The following is a 14,875-nucleotide window of genomic DNA, read 5'->3' as shown; positions in this document are numbered from 1 at the left end:
AATTTCAGATGTTTGGAAAACAATTGTTAATTTGGCAAGTTTTCTTAGAAATTGGGTACACTTAGTTCTGAGTGCGACTCAGCAATTAAAAAAAAGAATCACTCACAATGTCGAGAAATGATCCCACCAAAATACAAAGGTTTAATTTCATCAGGGAATTTCTAATTAATGATGTTTGAGTGGGTTTTAAATTCCCCAACCACATTCCCACCATTCTTACTCACCACTTGGGGAAGGTTTAAGCCTTAGGGCATCTTTTAGATGAATACTAGTAGCCACATTTATGCTGATTGGAACAGCACCAGTAAATGCAATTATAACAGAAAAGAAAGCTTGCATTCCCAGGGTACGCACTCACACTCTGTTACAGTGCCTACAGTGCCCTGTCCATGTTTCTTTGTTTCATTGTACTAAAGAGTAATAGCAAATGGCTAACCCAAACTATAAAACAGTCTTGGTTTAATATTTCCCTTGGCCTATCCAAGAGACACTCCCTTGCTTTTATGTGGGTGCTGTTTAGGATTGATATGTGCAAGTAATTTTCCAACAGCAAAGTAAGGAGGAGGCTTCTCTTGCTTCTGAAACCTCGTTGGGCTGATCCTTTCATCTCATACATGAGTAAGATGCTTTTGGTTCACTCTGGGATTCCATTGTGAGGTGCAAGACGTGATTTCTGGAAGGGTCTTAGTGTCCCGGGGGGCCGATTTCACCGAGCAGGGTAAGCAACTCAAGCACACAGGTCAATTTACTCACTGTAGGACTGGCTTTCTATTTTGGCTGCCAAGAATCTCCGAATCCTCCCACAGTGCTGGTGCAGAAGAGGGTTTTCCTTAAGTTACATGGAGACTCAGCAGAAATGAGATTGTAGTAAAGACTAAAGGGAAAAAAGGGGGCATGAGGGTTTAAAGGGTTGCAGAACATAAGAAGTGTGTCCACATATTCTTCTATCTTCTCAGCATCTTTATAGAAGTGTGTTTTTGGAAATTGCCACATTTGTTACCTTAAACATCTATAATTTCCAGTTCAGAGACTCTGGCTTCATGATACCCTGAATTGTCTTCTTTATTCATCACAAGAGTGCTGTGAAATTCTAAAATTCAAGTTAACCTTAATAAACTATATGAGTAATGTGTATAGATCCACATGAACTTGTAATGCATTTTAGATGGGGGAGTTCTTTTAAAGCAATCTAAGACTGACTGATAAACTGTGATGGCTTCATAAAAATTGGGTAAGAAGTAATCTCAATATAGAGAGATGACTGAAATGGCAATAGGACCGGGATAGCGGCAGGTAATTCTAGGTTTCAATACTACTATGGCTGTGGAAGTGTAAATATGGCACTAAAAATACTGCAAGTGAAAAATGCTATTTAGACATATTATATATGCACATATTGGTATGCCATGAAGAAAGAAAATACATGTTTCTATTATTTATTGATAAGGGAGTTAATATTAACAAAGAAAAACTTCAGATTCTGTAAAATGTACCACATTTCACTTGCTTGACACCATGCTAAAAGATGCTGTTTTACAGTATCAGCATTTCCCAAAGACTGTCTAAGAGCTGGAATCACAGAAACAATGTTCTAAAGATTCGGTCACAGGCACCACATTTGTAGAAATCCTGACTCACTAGATGGGACAAGAAAAGGAATAGGTATTTTTTTGAGAAAGTTCTGCAAAAGATGGTTCTGATGTGTAGTTGGGTTTAAACAATTTTAGAGCTTGCCTCTTGCCATTAAAAACTTAAACACAATTCAAGCAAGGCAGGACAATGAGGCAAATAAGTACAGTAGTTATGTTTGCTTAGCAAAAACTTTAGATAACTTAGCAAATCTACTTCAAGAGCTCCTCAGAACAGCAGAATAGTAGTTTATAGTGGCCAGCAAAGGCAGGGTTGGTATAACATTTAGGTGGGAATGATACAACTTGTTTTACTGTTTTAGAAAGCAGTTACTGCTTGCGTTACTGCTTAGGTTCAGCCATTTATTTTTTTTTCAGTCACAGTTGCCTCACCTGTTGGGAGAAGGTTGGTTTTTTGAGACCAATCAGCAATGGTTCCAGAAGTCTATGATAAAATATTTTTAAAATAGTGGAAAAATACAAAGTAGTGGCTGCATGTACCTAGACACATATTGGAAGGGAGTCAGGAGATAATGTGTCTGTTTTGAATAGCTATCTAAAAGAAAAGAAGGAGGAGGAGATGGCTGAAAATATATCGAGCAGTAATCATATGAGTCAGGCCCAGTGCTAAGCACTTAGTATAAATTATTTAATTTTAATCTTCATGTAAACCCTAAGAGGTTAGATAGGTCTACAAAATGAGGAAACCAAGGCATAGCAAGGTAAAATCTATGTTCCTAAGGACACATGTGAAGGAAGGGCAGAACAGGAGTTTGAACCAGGAGGGCTGACTTTGTGCTCTGAATCACATTATTTTCAGCCTCAAAATACTCAAAATACACATATATTTGATAATATAGATTGGATTTAGTAGATCACTACAGATATCATCCAGTGGCCCCTTCAGATAATACTGCTTATTTTGAAAGAACTTCATAATCATTTTTCCTGTAATTCCTCCTCTTCTCACTTCCTCTCTGATACCTGGTAGCTGTGGTAGATGATGAGGTTCAAGAGTATGCCTTAGTTTGAAGCTTACCCACATGACTTTGAGTACCAGCCTTGTTATGGTGTATCTTGCTGCCAAATGCCTTTTTAATTTTTCTTTCCCTCTGTAAGATACTATTTATCAGGGTCCGATCACGGATTTGTTAAAAGTTTCACAACTTTCCTTTTGATAGTGATGCTGAAATTATGTTCCAAATGACTGAAGAAGTCAAGACGTTAAATAACCTGGACATCATTGAAGAGGAAAAAAATTATTTAATAATTGACTACTCTCTTTATTGTTACTTTATTTTTAAGTTCTGTGGAAATAGGCTCCCTGCTGTTTGCGGTTTCTGGCTATCTTTATTCACCTCATTATTCATTCTGTCTTACCCCTCTCCCTGCTAATCAGCCCCAGTGTCATAGGTTTGGAAGCCTGGGTTGATTGTATGTTCTCCTTTGGATTCCGAGTGACTACTAGACCCAGGCGAAGAGTCAGCCAGTTGCCAAGGTCAAGGGTATATCTCGTGAACACCACAGCCGCATCTCACATACAGTTTATGCAATGGTTATACTTCAAGGTCAGAGTTCACTGAGAATTTCCATAAATCTGATGGGTAATGTGCCAAATGAGATTAGAGAGGGCTTCATGTGATCACGGTCAAATGAAAATATCTTATGTTAATTGCCTAGTACAAGCTTGAGGCAGGTAGTTAATACTTCTTTGTGAAGAGCTAGAGACACACACTGGGAAGAAACACAAGCTGTTGTCTAAATAGAAAAATGAAGCATGTGGAGCTTCTAGTAGAGAAAAATGTAGATGCCAGATCAGCAGAATTTTGCTGCCACGTTTGTGTCCATTACCTTATGTATTCTATATTAATCTGTTAACTCTTATGCTAATTGTTACCCTAAAATACATTTTTTCACTTAAATCAATTTGATAAGTTGCATTTATATGCTTAGATGTCAACACATTCTTCAAGTTATTTTGTTGCAAAATACAAAACCAAGAAGGACAAAAGAGCATTAGCAAATGGAGGGTTATTTACAGATTTAATCTCTGACTATTTATCCGTATACGCATTTTTCTTTTAAGCTTTGACCCGAATCAACCCAATTCAGAAAAATGCATTTTAAACTATCCATCTTGGAACTGATACAAAAACATGGACTCTACTTACGTTTGAAAATAAAACAGCATTAATATTTCAAAGCAATTTTAAGAAGAGCACTGAAGATAACAGACTTGTCAGCTATCTCAGCCTCTGGTCACCCAACACAGCTGAGAAGTCTAAGTCATAACCATAGTCTTACATCTTCATTGAATATGCTGAGAATTGCCCAGGTGTAAATATATTTCAAAAAATAAACACAGGGACTTAAAGCATATATTACTGATGATCAGGGAGTGTTTGTTAGTATTGTAGAGATTCCTTTCAATTTAACACATTTATTGACCACCTACCTGTCTCTCACCAGGCCTCTAAGGTAAGTGATGTTGAGGAGAACCTGGAGAACAATCAGATGGTTTCTGCCGAAGCCCTGTAAAATGTCATTAGGGAGGCAAGGTCTTCCTGGGGAACAAGTGGGAAATACCACCAAAGTGCCTGTGATTCAATGATGAGATGGCAAATCCAGGCAGAAGCACTCAAGGTAAAAACCAGGAAGAATTGGTGGAGCTCAGTGCACTTGGGGAATAAGGTTCTAGAATGGTTCTGGAGGAAGGGGTAGAATTTGGGGGAGAAGGGAGGGAAAACAAGGGCACTTTAAGTTGCAAGAATAGCCTGAGGTCAAGAGAGGCAGTGGGCCTAGTTTGTTCAAGGGTCTGCAGGCTAAATAAGCAACAGATGATGAGACGCAGAACACTCCAGTTCCTGTCCTGGGTCTGACACATCCATCCTGCATGACCGCAGAAAATTGAGTTAACCTATTTCCTCGCCAGAGAGATGAGAGCATTAGAGCACCATCTTCAAGGTCCTTCCCAGTCAAACCCTCACTTTGCCTTGGGGCTTAGGGGTTCTGATATGGGGTCTGGAGTCAAAGAGAATTGAGTTCTAGTCCTGGCTTGAATCAACTGTAATAACTATCTTCCTAGCCCCTGGAAGTCTTTCATTAAAATGGAGACCACAGTGGCATGATAGTGGTTGAGAAAAGTGGATACGCTTGGTGTAGAGTAAATGCTTAGTATAGGTTAGTGATTTTGCAAATTCTACAAATAACGATTTTTTTTTTTTTTTACGAAGAATGTCTGGAGAATTTAGGTGATACTTTTCAGTATCTACTAATCAATCGTAACTATTGATCAATAGATATTGATTACACGTTGAGTAAGATGACATTTTTGGTAGTTATAAAGACCTTGCTTGCCTGTAGTAGAAATTTGGGCTGTAAGCAATGGAAAATGAGGCCTGTGATGGTTTAACAGTACTTGTTACAAAGAAAGTGAAATTTTAGAAAGATTAACCTGGAGGCAGGATAATATGTGGATTTGAACAGATGAACTGTAGGTGTGATATACTAGAGGTGGCATAGAGTATTGAAGAACAAGGTTTAATTAGGAAAGACATGACAAAGAGAGAATTTGGTGACTCCTTAAGTGACAGGGAGAAAATGCATATCCATGATTCAGAGCCCCAGTATCCAGAAGAATAGTGAAACTGGGAACAGAGATGGGGAGATTTGGAGACAAATCCATGATAGCTCAGGTAGAATTGTGGAGAAAACAAACTTAGATGTGAAACCACTGAATTTCAGAGAATGGCTGGCATGTCTATTGCCTGCAAGTGGTCAAAAATATGCAACTTATGAGCTTTGTGAGGAAAGGGTCAGAGTTGGTGGTTTCAGGCCTTTATATACAGGTGTTCAGGGAAGCTGAGAAGAGATGAGAAAGTGGAGAGTCATGCTCCCCTACCTGGCTGCCCATGACCATTGGCTGGGTGGTGTTAAAAATACCAATACCCAGGTTTTATCCCAAGATGATTTTGATAAAATTGGTCTGGGGCACAGTGTGGGGATGGAAATTTTTAAAACCCCAGCAGTTATCTCTGCAGAGAAAAAAGAAAAGACCATAGACCATGAGTTCAGCCAACTATGAAGAGTGAGGAGAAAGAGAAGCACTTGATGAAGATTCATGTACCAAGTACCAGACCCCTGGGCTGGGGGCTTTGTGTATGTATTATCTTGTATCGTTCTTGTAACTGTTCTCCAGTTCTCTGGGGGATGTTCTAACTCCAGCCTAAGATTCAGAAAGGAGGTGGAATGCATGGAAGGCCTCCCAGCTCTGACTCTACAGTCATTGTTTTTAAGAGAGAGAGAAAAAAAAACTGTCTTGAAGAGGAAAGTGAAGAACAAAAATTGACTACTGTGGCACCTTGTATGTCCAGACCTAATAGCACACTTCAGCTCTCTAAAAGCAAGAGTCTAAATTTAGTGTCAACAGTGTAAAAATATATTCTAAAAATTAGTTGATTCTCTGTTTATTCACTATATTCAAAACTTCTCATGTCTCACTCAAAACCTAAATGTTTTAGTTTATATACAATTCTAACCAGTTTAGAAAACTGATGTACCAGCTCAGTAAATGAAAAAGAGCAATTTCAGAGGGGAGAACAGGTAGAGAAGGACTAGGTAATAACCAGTCAGCCAACAAGAAGACTTGGGGGTAGACATGTAACACTTACTGAGCATTTATCATGTGACAGGCACTGTTAGAGATGCTTAACACACATGCCCTCATTTAATTCTGTAGTGGAAGTATGGTCTGCACAGCCTCTGAACTCGTTCTTTTGGGATATTTCTGTGGTGTAGGTTTTGGAGATGTTGGATTCTGCTTCCACAAGAACTCTAAAAGGAGCCATTTCTCTTTCCCTTTCCCCATTCTTTGCCAGCCAGGTGGCCTTCAAATGGGTAAGGTGTACTGTGATGGCAGAAGGACAACTAGAGATTGTGTTGAGGTCTCAGTGTGGCACTAAGATCTGATAGCAGCACACCCAGTGAAGACTTCACCTGGACAAATAACTGGCTTCTCCTGTGTTCTCTGCTTCCTAGCCTCTTGGTTCTTGCTCATTTTCCTTGGTCAGTTTTCCATATTTTTCTTCAATTCTGTGAGTTTCCTGTCATCTTTCCAAATGTTTATTTTCCACTTAAACTAGGCAGTATCCCTTTCTCTTGTTTGCAATTAATAATCTTTTTTTATTATTATTATACTTTAAGTTCTAGGGTACATGCGCACAACGTGCAGGTTTGTTACATATGTATACATGTGCCATGTTGGTGTGCTGCACCCATTAACTCATCATTTACATTAGGTATATCTCCTAAGGTTATCCCTCCCCCCTACTCCCTCCCCACAATAGGACCCGGTGTGTGATGCTCCCCTTCCTGTGTCCAAGTGATCTCATTGTTCAATTCCCACCTGTGAGTGAGAACATGCGGTATTTGGTTTTCTGTTCTTATGATAGTTTGCTGAGAATGATGGTTTCCAGGCAATTAAGAATCTTGAGTAGCCCAAATGCTCATAGCAACTCTCAGAGGCTTATTTAACTATGTACCTTCTTATGGAGGAGGAAACAGAAGTTCAGAGAGCTTAGGCAACTCAAGATCACAGAGCTAGGAAGTGGCAGAGCCAGAGTCCCATAACAGGTTTTTCCTGCGTAGGGCATTTGTAAGGAGTGAAGAGCCCAATAACTTTAGAAATCCCTAGAGCATCATTACATCATTTCATATAATGAGAAACATTTCATGCAATGAGTCTCCTTTGATTTCAAAGTCCTGTTAAGTAATTGTATACTTATTTTAAAGAAAATAGGGAGGTTTCTGATATAGTTTTTATATCACAAGCAAATTCTGTTTTAAATGATTAAAAATTGTATTAAAGGCAAATTATTTTAATACTGAAAGGTAAATTCTTCAGTTATCTGGAAAATTCACTTACTTAGAACCTTGATAACGGAAGTGCAAAATTTTCATTTGACAAATAAAAAAGAGAAAGACTCCCGAATGTATGGATTTCTTAAGAGAGCAGTGTTTGGAGGAGTGCTAGACCCTTTCCTGAAGCCTGAGGCTTTTTGAATGAGGGGGTGAGGGGCTAGGCACACAGGCCAGGAGGAGATGCATAAACACAGGGTGGAGATGTGTGTGGGGCTCCTGTCATTCCCGGCTCCTGCTCTCGGGCGGGCCTAGAAGCAGTGTGTGTGTCATGTTCCTGAAACCCTCAGATGGTGATTACAACCGATTACACAAGATGCCATGTTCCCTAATCATATCACTTACATTCCTGTGAACGGCAGTGACAAGGGTTTGAAGGGAGAACATCACAGCTGTCTAATAAAAAAAAGAAAATCAGATAAAGCCGACTGTTGCAGGCAGAAGATCATACACCAACCTGCGAAGGGTGCTGGGTGCAATGGAGTTTTGCTCTCTTTCTAACCCAGCTTGACCCCCGCCTGGTCTCCTGTTTCCAGAACCCTCAAGTCACATCGTGACGGGAGTCGTGCAGGTGTGGCGTGTACACCCAGGCTTATTTATTTGTTATATGATTAGCTCATGCTCCCTGTTCTGTGAAGTGAACACTGTCACTTTGGTAAATTTAGAGCTCGTCACTGCCAGAATCTAGGCAGCTCTTGTGAATCAAAGAAAAGCACCATGAACACCCCCTTCCTGTTCTTCTCTGAAGCCGCTCTAAACTCAAGACACCAACTCTCTCTTCTGCCACTCCGTTTTAAATCTGTCTTCAAAGAGAAAGCCAACTGTCTTGAATTAAACACGAGGCGGCAGTTCTTGAAGTCATGTGTGATGAAAGTGATTAAATAATTAATTCAAACAAAGGTGACTTGTGAGTCAGGTTGGGGGTCAGAATGAAAAAAAAGTCTTGATTTAAAGCAGCGTTTACTCGGCATGCTATGGAAAAAAATACCTAATGTGATATGAAATTGCCGTGCTGGAGACGATTAACCTGTCTCCCTCACTTCCCCAGCTCCAGGCACTTTGGCCTCTTGCTGTCCCCTGAACAGATTAAGGCTATTTCCCCTACCCCAGGGCCTTTGGACCTTCTAGTCTCTCTGCTGGAAGTCTCTTCTCCCCAGTATTTATGTGGGTCACTTTTGCAGATCTCTGTTCAATTGTCAGCTTCCCAGAGTCCTTGCTATAATACCGCTCTCCCTCCCCTACTCCCTAACCTTTCCCCCGTTTTTATTTCTTTATGAGATCTTTATTGCTGGACATTTTGTCATATAATAATTCTCTCTCTCTCTCTGTCTGTCTTTTTCGTAAAGACAGGGTTTCCCTATGTTGCCCGGGCTGGTCTCAAACTCTTGGATTCAAGCAATTCTCCCTCCTCGGCCTCCCAAAGTGCTGAGATTATAGGCACAAGTCACTGCACCTGGCATTAATTCTTTGTTTTATTGCCAGTCTTCCCAGCCAGAATGTAGGTAAGCTCCATGAAGACAGCATTATATCTGTTTTTTTCCTGCTGCAGTATCCCTAGCACCTAGAACGGTGCTTGGCACAGAGTACATAGCAATAAGTAGCTGTTTAATAAATGAATGAATGAATGAATGAATGAATGAATGAATGAACTACAAAGTAGAAATGCTTCAACCTTCTCTAAGGTCAAAATTAGCTCCAGGAAATGCTTTTGACAACAAAAGGTGCTACACCTACTTCTAAATGATAAAACCCACCCACTAGAATGATAAATTCTGATTTAGGCACAAACTGAATCCTTGAAAAATACAAAACAAGGCTGGCATGGTGGCTCACGCCTGCAATCCCAGCAGGTTGGGAGGCTGAGGTGGATGGACAACTTGAGGTTAGGAGTTTGAGACCAGTCTGACCAACATGGTGAAACCCCACCTCTACTAAAATTACAAAAATTAGCCAGGCATGGTGGTGGATGCCTGTAACACCAGATACTTGGGAGGTTGAGGCAGGAGAATCGCTTGAACCTGGGAGGCAGAGGCTGCAGCGAGCCGAGATCGAGCCACTGCACTCCAGCCTGGCTGATGGAGCAAAACCCTGTCTCAGGAAAAAAAAGAGAAAGTATACAAAACAAAATAAAACTAATGCATCTAACCGATTGCTTTCAGCAAGCCATCGGCCTTCTGAGATTTCTTCTCCAAAGAGTCAAGAAATGTTTATTAGGAGGCATGTATGGCTTCCATTTTGTGATGAAATGTATCCAAGGAGGAACCGACCTCCCCGGGTGCTCTGCTGGGTGTGTGTATCTGGTTTACAGCAAGTTATCTGAAGTAGACAGCTCTTGAGCCAATGTTGTGAATATAAGTGACAGTCATCCTGATGGAGACTAAATTATGTATGTGAGCCTGGCTATATGCAGCTGTCTGGACGCACTTGTTTGATAAATCCTTGACCTGTCATCTGTCCAAAGTGGCAAGTGTCTAAGTGGGTTTGTAATGGTAATTATTCTGAACATTTCGGTACTCCTTTCTAATCTCTGCTATCTCTAGACAACTTGTTAGATTTTTCCAAGAGCCCAATCCTGATGATAAAACTTGCAGTCCCAAACTTCTCTTAAATCAGATATTCTGACTAGTTAGATAAGGCTGAGTTGCAGAGGTAAAAAACGTTCCTCTTCCCCTTAATGAAGTCATCTGAGTGATATTTTATTTATAACACTGAGCAGCAGAACAAGCACAAAAACTTGGATAAAACAGTAATTATTCATATGCAGAAATTAGCTGCTCATCAAAAAATGAAAACCCAGGGTGCTTTGATATTTCAAAGCAACTGTCTTAATTTGAGTGGGCTTGAGATCAGGGCACTCTGGGAGAAGCTGGAAGCTTGGAACAGATAGGAGAGGGGTATAGGCATAGATGAAAATGTGTGAAGGGCTTTGCAAATTCAGGTGTGTTAAGGAAGTTTCAATATAGAGGAGGCTGGGGGGCAGAACAGAATTAAAAACAGGCATTGTTTCCATGGCTGGTGAGGAAGATGAGTGACAGTCTAAAGGTGGAGCCCTGGTCTTCAGAGCAGAGGTAAGGACAAGCCAGGCTTGGAGTCAGAGCCCCAGTTACCGGGAGGATGCTGGGGGCAAGGTTCTCATTCTGCGGGCTATTGAAGTGTAAGTCAAGTCAAGGTAACTAAGGCCAGCAGTCAGTCACCTATCACTGCAGCCAGAGCGGGGTGAGGTTGGAGAGTGTAAGCTCGAGGCCATGCCCAAGGAAAGTGATCATGTCTGGCTCATGGGAATCTTTGTCGCTGGACAGCGGATAATTTTAGTCTGTACTAACTGTCAAAGCTCTTTCAACTCAGAGCAAAAATAATACATGTACAGATTAACTATATTAATCAAAATAGCTGATTAAATTGGGTCTACAGGCAATTTTTCTATGATGATTTAAAATTTTCAGTAAATATTTGTGATTTTTTTAGTGCAGTAAGACATATAATAATTAAATTATTAGATTTAGGTTTTACATTACGGTTGTACTACAAACATACAATTAAGACAAGAGCTAAAAATTTCAAGACCAACGAATAAACTTCATTTTAACATCGTCTGTCTTTAGGAGAATTTCAAATAGAAATAGTGTGGTTGGAAGAAACCAGAAATTGTATGAATGTTATGATATATATAAAGATAATTGCTGTCAATGTAAGTAATGTGGTTTGCTGAGTAAAATAAGATGATTGCCTAGGGTTTTCCAAAACCCCCTAAAATTGCTTCTATACCACATGTAACCACATATGGTATAAATAAAATGTAAGTCAAAGGAATGAGGAAAGATAAACATATAATTAAAAACAGCTCAGTAGATACTTGGGCTCATTCATTTCAATGCTGGCATCTGCAGTTTATGGAGCGGTTATAGACCCGCAATAGATCGGCGTTGACTACATGCCATAAAACACATCAATGCAGCTTGGGCCCAAATTATTATACACAAACAATAAATCCATCCTGTTAGCAGGATAAATATGATAACTGTTGATAATGGTGGAAAGTGACAGAATGTGATCCCTAAGTAAATAGTTTTGCATTCTTAAGAAACAAAGATTACTTTAGCTTTTAGTGACTCCTGTGACTTCCGTTCTCTTATCTGTAGTTTGAATCAAAAGAGAGATTGTGGCCTTGAAAGCCTCTATGCTGATTACTGTTTGTGAGTCTAATAAAAGACATCAGTCCAACCATTTATTTGTGAAAATGAAATCTTCATATGTTGAAGGTCAGTTTTAGTTGAAGTTATGTAATAGGCAAAAGTCAAGGCTCTTTTGCCATTAAAATTACTCTCGGAGCACATCTTGGGTATTCTACCCCTAACCTTGAATCCTGCCTTGTGTGTTGTAAGAAAAATAGTAAATGGATGTCACAATATGATGATGGACGCATCATGGCTACGAGTTTTTCTGTAGGAGACAGTTAGCTAAACAGATAAACCTCTTCATAAACATTGTTAAGTGAAATAGTCTAATAAAATATATTGGACTGTAGATTGAGAGTGTTTCATGAACCATAGTCTCATTTTGTCCTCTAAGAAATGAAAATAATTTTTCACTATCGTTTACATCAAAAGCTAGAGTCAATAAGTATTTTGGGTTAGATTGTCAGAGAAACTCATTTCATACACTATTGGGATACAGAAAATATGTAGGTATCATATTTGTCTGTGTGCAAAGTGATTGGATATTACACTCTACAAGGGCAGGAAGCAGACACTTTTAAATCAAGACATCACTTTTAAGGATGTTATCTTATTTTGGATAATTGACACCTTATTCTGCTTGGAAGCAAAAGTTTAATTCAAAAGGCCTATGTAGACCAGGCGCAGTGGCTCGCATCTATAATTCCAGCACTTAGGGAGGCTGAGGTGGGCTGATCACCTGAGGTCAGGAGTTCGAGACCAGTGTGGCCAAAATGGTGAAAGCCTGTCTCTACTAAAAATACAAAAATTAGCCAGTCGTAGTGGCATGTACCTGAAATCCCAGCTACTTGGGAGACTGAGGCAGGAGAATCACTTGAACCTGGGAGGTGGAGGTTGCAGTGAGCCAAGATCACACCACTGCACTCCAACCTGGGCAATAGAGCAAACTTCTGTCTCAAAAAACAAAACAAACACACACAAAAAAAGGTCTATATATACGTGTGCTGTATATGTACATATATGTATATATTGGTATATAAGTTTTCTCTCTGCAGTCTTTTTAATCAACTTTATTGAAATGTAATAGACATATAATAAAATTCACCAATTTAAAGAGACAACGTGATGAGTTGTAACAAATGCATACAGTTATGTGACCATCACCATAATCATGATTCAGAACACTTCCATCACACCAAAACATTCCCTCATACTTCCATGTCATTAACGTCCTCCCCTTCTAGCTTGTGGAAACCACTGATATATATTTTTTAATTTAATTTAAAATTTTTTGTGTGTTTTTTTGAGATGGAGTCTCACTGTTGCCCAGGCTGGAGTGCAATGGTGTGTTCTCAGCTCACTGCAACCTCCACCTTCCAGGTTCAAGCAATCCTCCTGCCTCAGCTTCCCAAGTAGCTGGGATTACAGGCATGCACCACCACGCCTGGCTAATGTTTTTTATTATTATTATTATTTTTAGTAGAGACAGGGTTTCATCATATTGGCCAGGCCAGTCTCAAACTCCTGACGTCGTGATCTGCCCACTTTGGCCTCCCAAAGTGCTGGGATTACAGGCGTGAGCCACCGCACCTGGACTAATTTTATTTTTATTGTACATATTTAAGGTGTACAACATGACATCCTGATATACATATACATAGTTAAATGCTGACTATAGTCAAGTCAATTAACCAATCCATCATCTCACACAGTCAGTTACCTTTCTTCATTTTTTTCTGCTTTTGGTAAGAATGCCTAAAATCTGCTCTCTTAAGCAAATTTCCAGTATATAATACAATATTATTAACTATAGTCTTCATGTTGTATATTAGATATCTAGACTTACTTATCCTACATAACTGCAACTTTGCACTCTTTGACCTATGCCTCCCCGTTTCCCACCTCCCCTATCTCTGTTAATCATCATTCCACTCTGTTTCTATATATTTTAGTTTTGTTTTTCTAGATGCCACATGTAAAAGTGATCATGCAGTACTTTTCTTTCTGTACATGACTTATTTCACTCAGTATAATGTCCTCCAGGTTCATCCATGTGGTTACAAAAAGAAGGATCTTTTTTGGAGGCTGAATAATACTCTGTTCGTATATATGTGATGTATACGTATATATGTGTATATATGTGGTATATATGTATATAAATATATACATATGCGTGACATATATGCATATAAATATATACATATGCGTGACACATATATATAAATATATACATATGTGTGACATATATGTATTATGTGATATATGTATGCACATACATATATGTATGTATATATGTGATATATAATATTCTGTTATATATGTGATATATGTGTGATATATATAAACATAATATTATTCAGCTTCAAAAAAGATCCTTCTTTTTTTGTGATATATCATATGTGTGTATATATATAATCACAATTTCTTTACCCAATCATCTGTAGATGGACACTAAGGCTGTTTCCATATCTTGGCTATTGTAAATAATGCTGCAATGAACATGAGAGTGCAGATATCTCTATGAGGTGCTGATTTAATTTCCTTTGGGTGTATAACCAGAAAACGGATCGCTGGATTGGTGGGTGGTACGGTAGTTTGGCCCATTTTTTTGAGGAACGGCCATACTGTTTCCATAATGGCTGCAGCAATCTGCATTCCCATCACCAGGGTACAAGCATTCCCTTTTCTTCACACCCTCACCAACACTTGTCATCTCTTGTCTTTTTGATACGTATAATAGCCATTCTAACAAGTATAAAGTGATATATCATGTGGTTTTGATTTGTGTTACCCTGATGACGAGTGAGGTTTCTGTCACTGTAGTTTTGCCTTATCTAGAATTTCATATGAAGAGATTCTTACATTATACAGTTATTATATTTCACTTTTTTCACTTAGCATAATGCTTTTGAAATTAGTTGATGAGGTTGTGTGTGTCAGTAATTTCCTTTTTGTTGCTAAGTAGTATTCCATTGTATAAATGCATCACAATTGATTTATCCATTCACCAATTGATGAATACTTGGCTTGCTTTCAGTGGCTGTAATTCATAAAATTGCTGTGAAGATTTGAATGTCAGTTTTTGTGCTGTAGAGTATGTTTTAATTTCTCTTGAATAAATATGTAAGAGTGGTTTTGCTGGGGCATAGGGTGCAT

This window comes from Rhinopithecus roxellana, chromosome 5 (genome assembly GCF_007565055.1).
Source record: "Rhinopithecus roxellana isolate Shanxi Qingling chromosome 5, ASM756505v1, whole genome shotgun sequence".
Taxonomy (NCBI): domain Eukaryota; kingdom Metazoa; phylum Chordata; class Mammalia; order Primates; family Cercopithecidae; genus Rhinopithecus; species Rhinopithecus roxellana.
Note: the sequence above shows the minus strand (reverse complement) of the source record.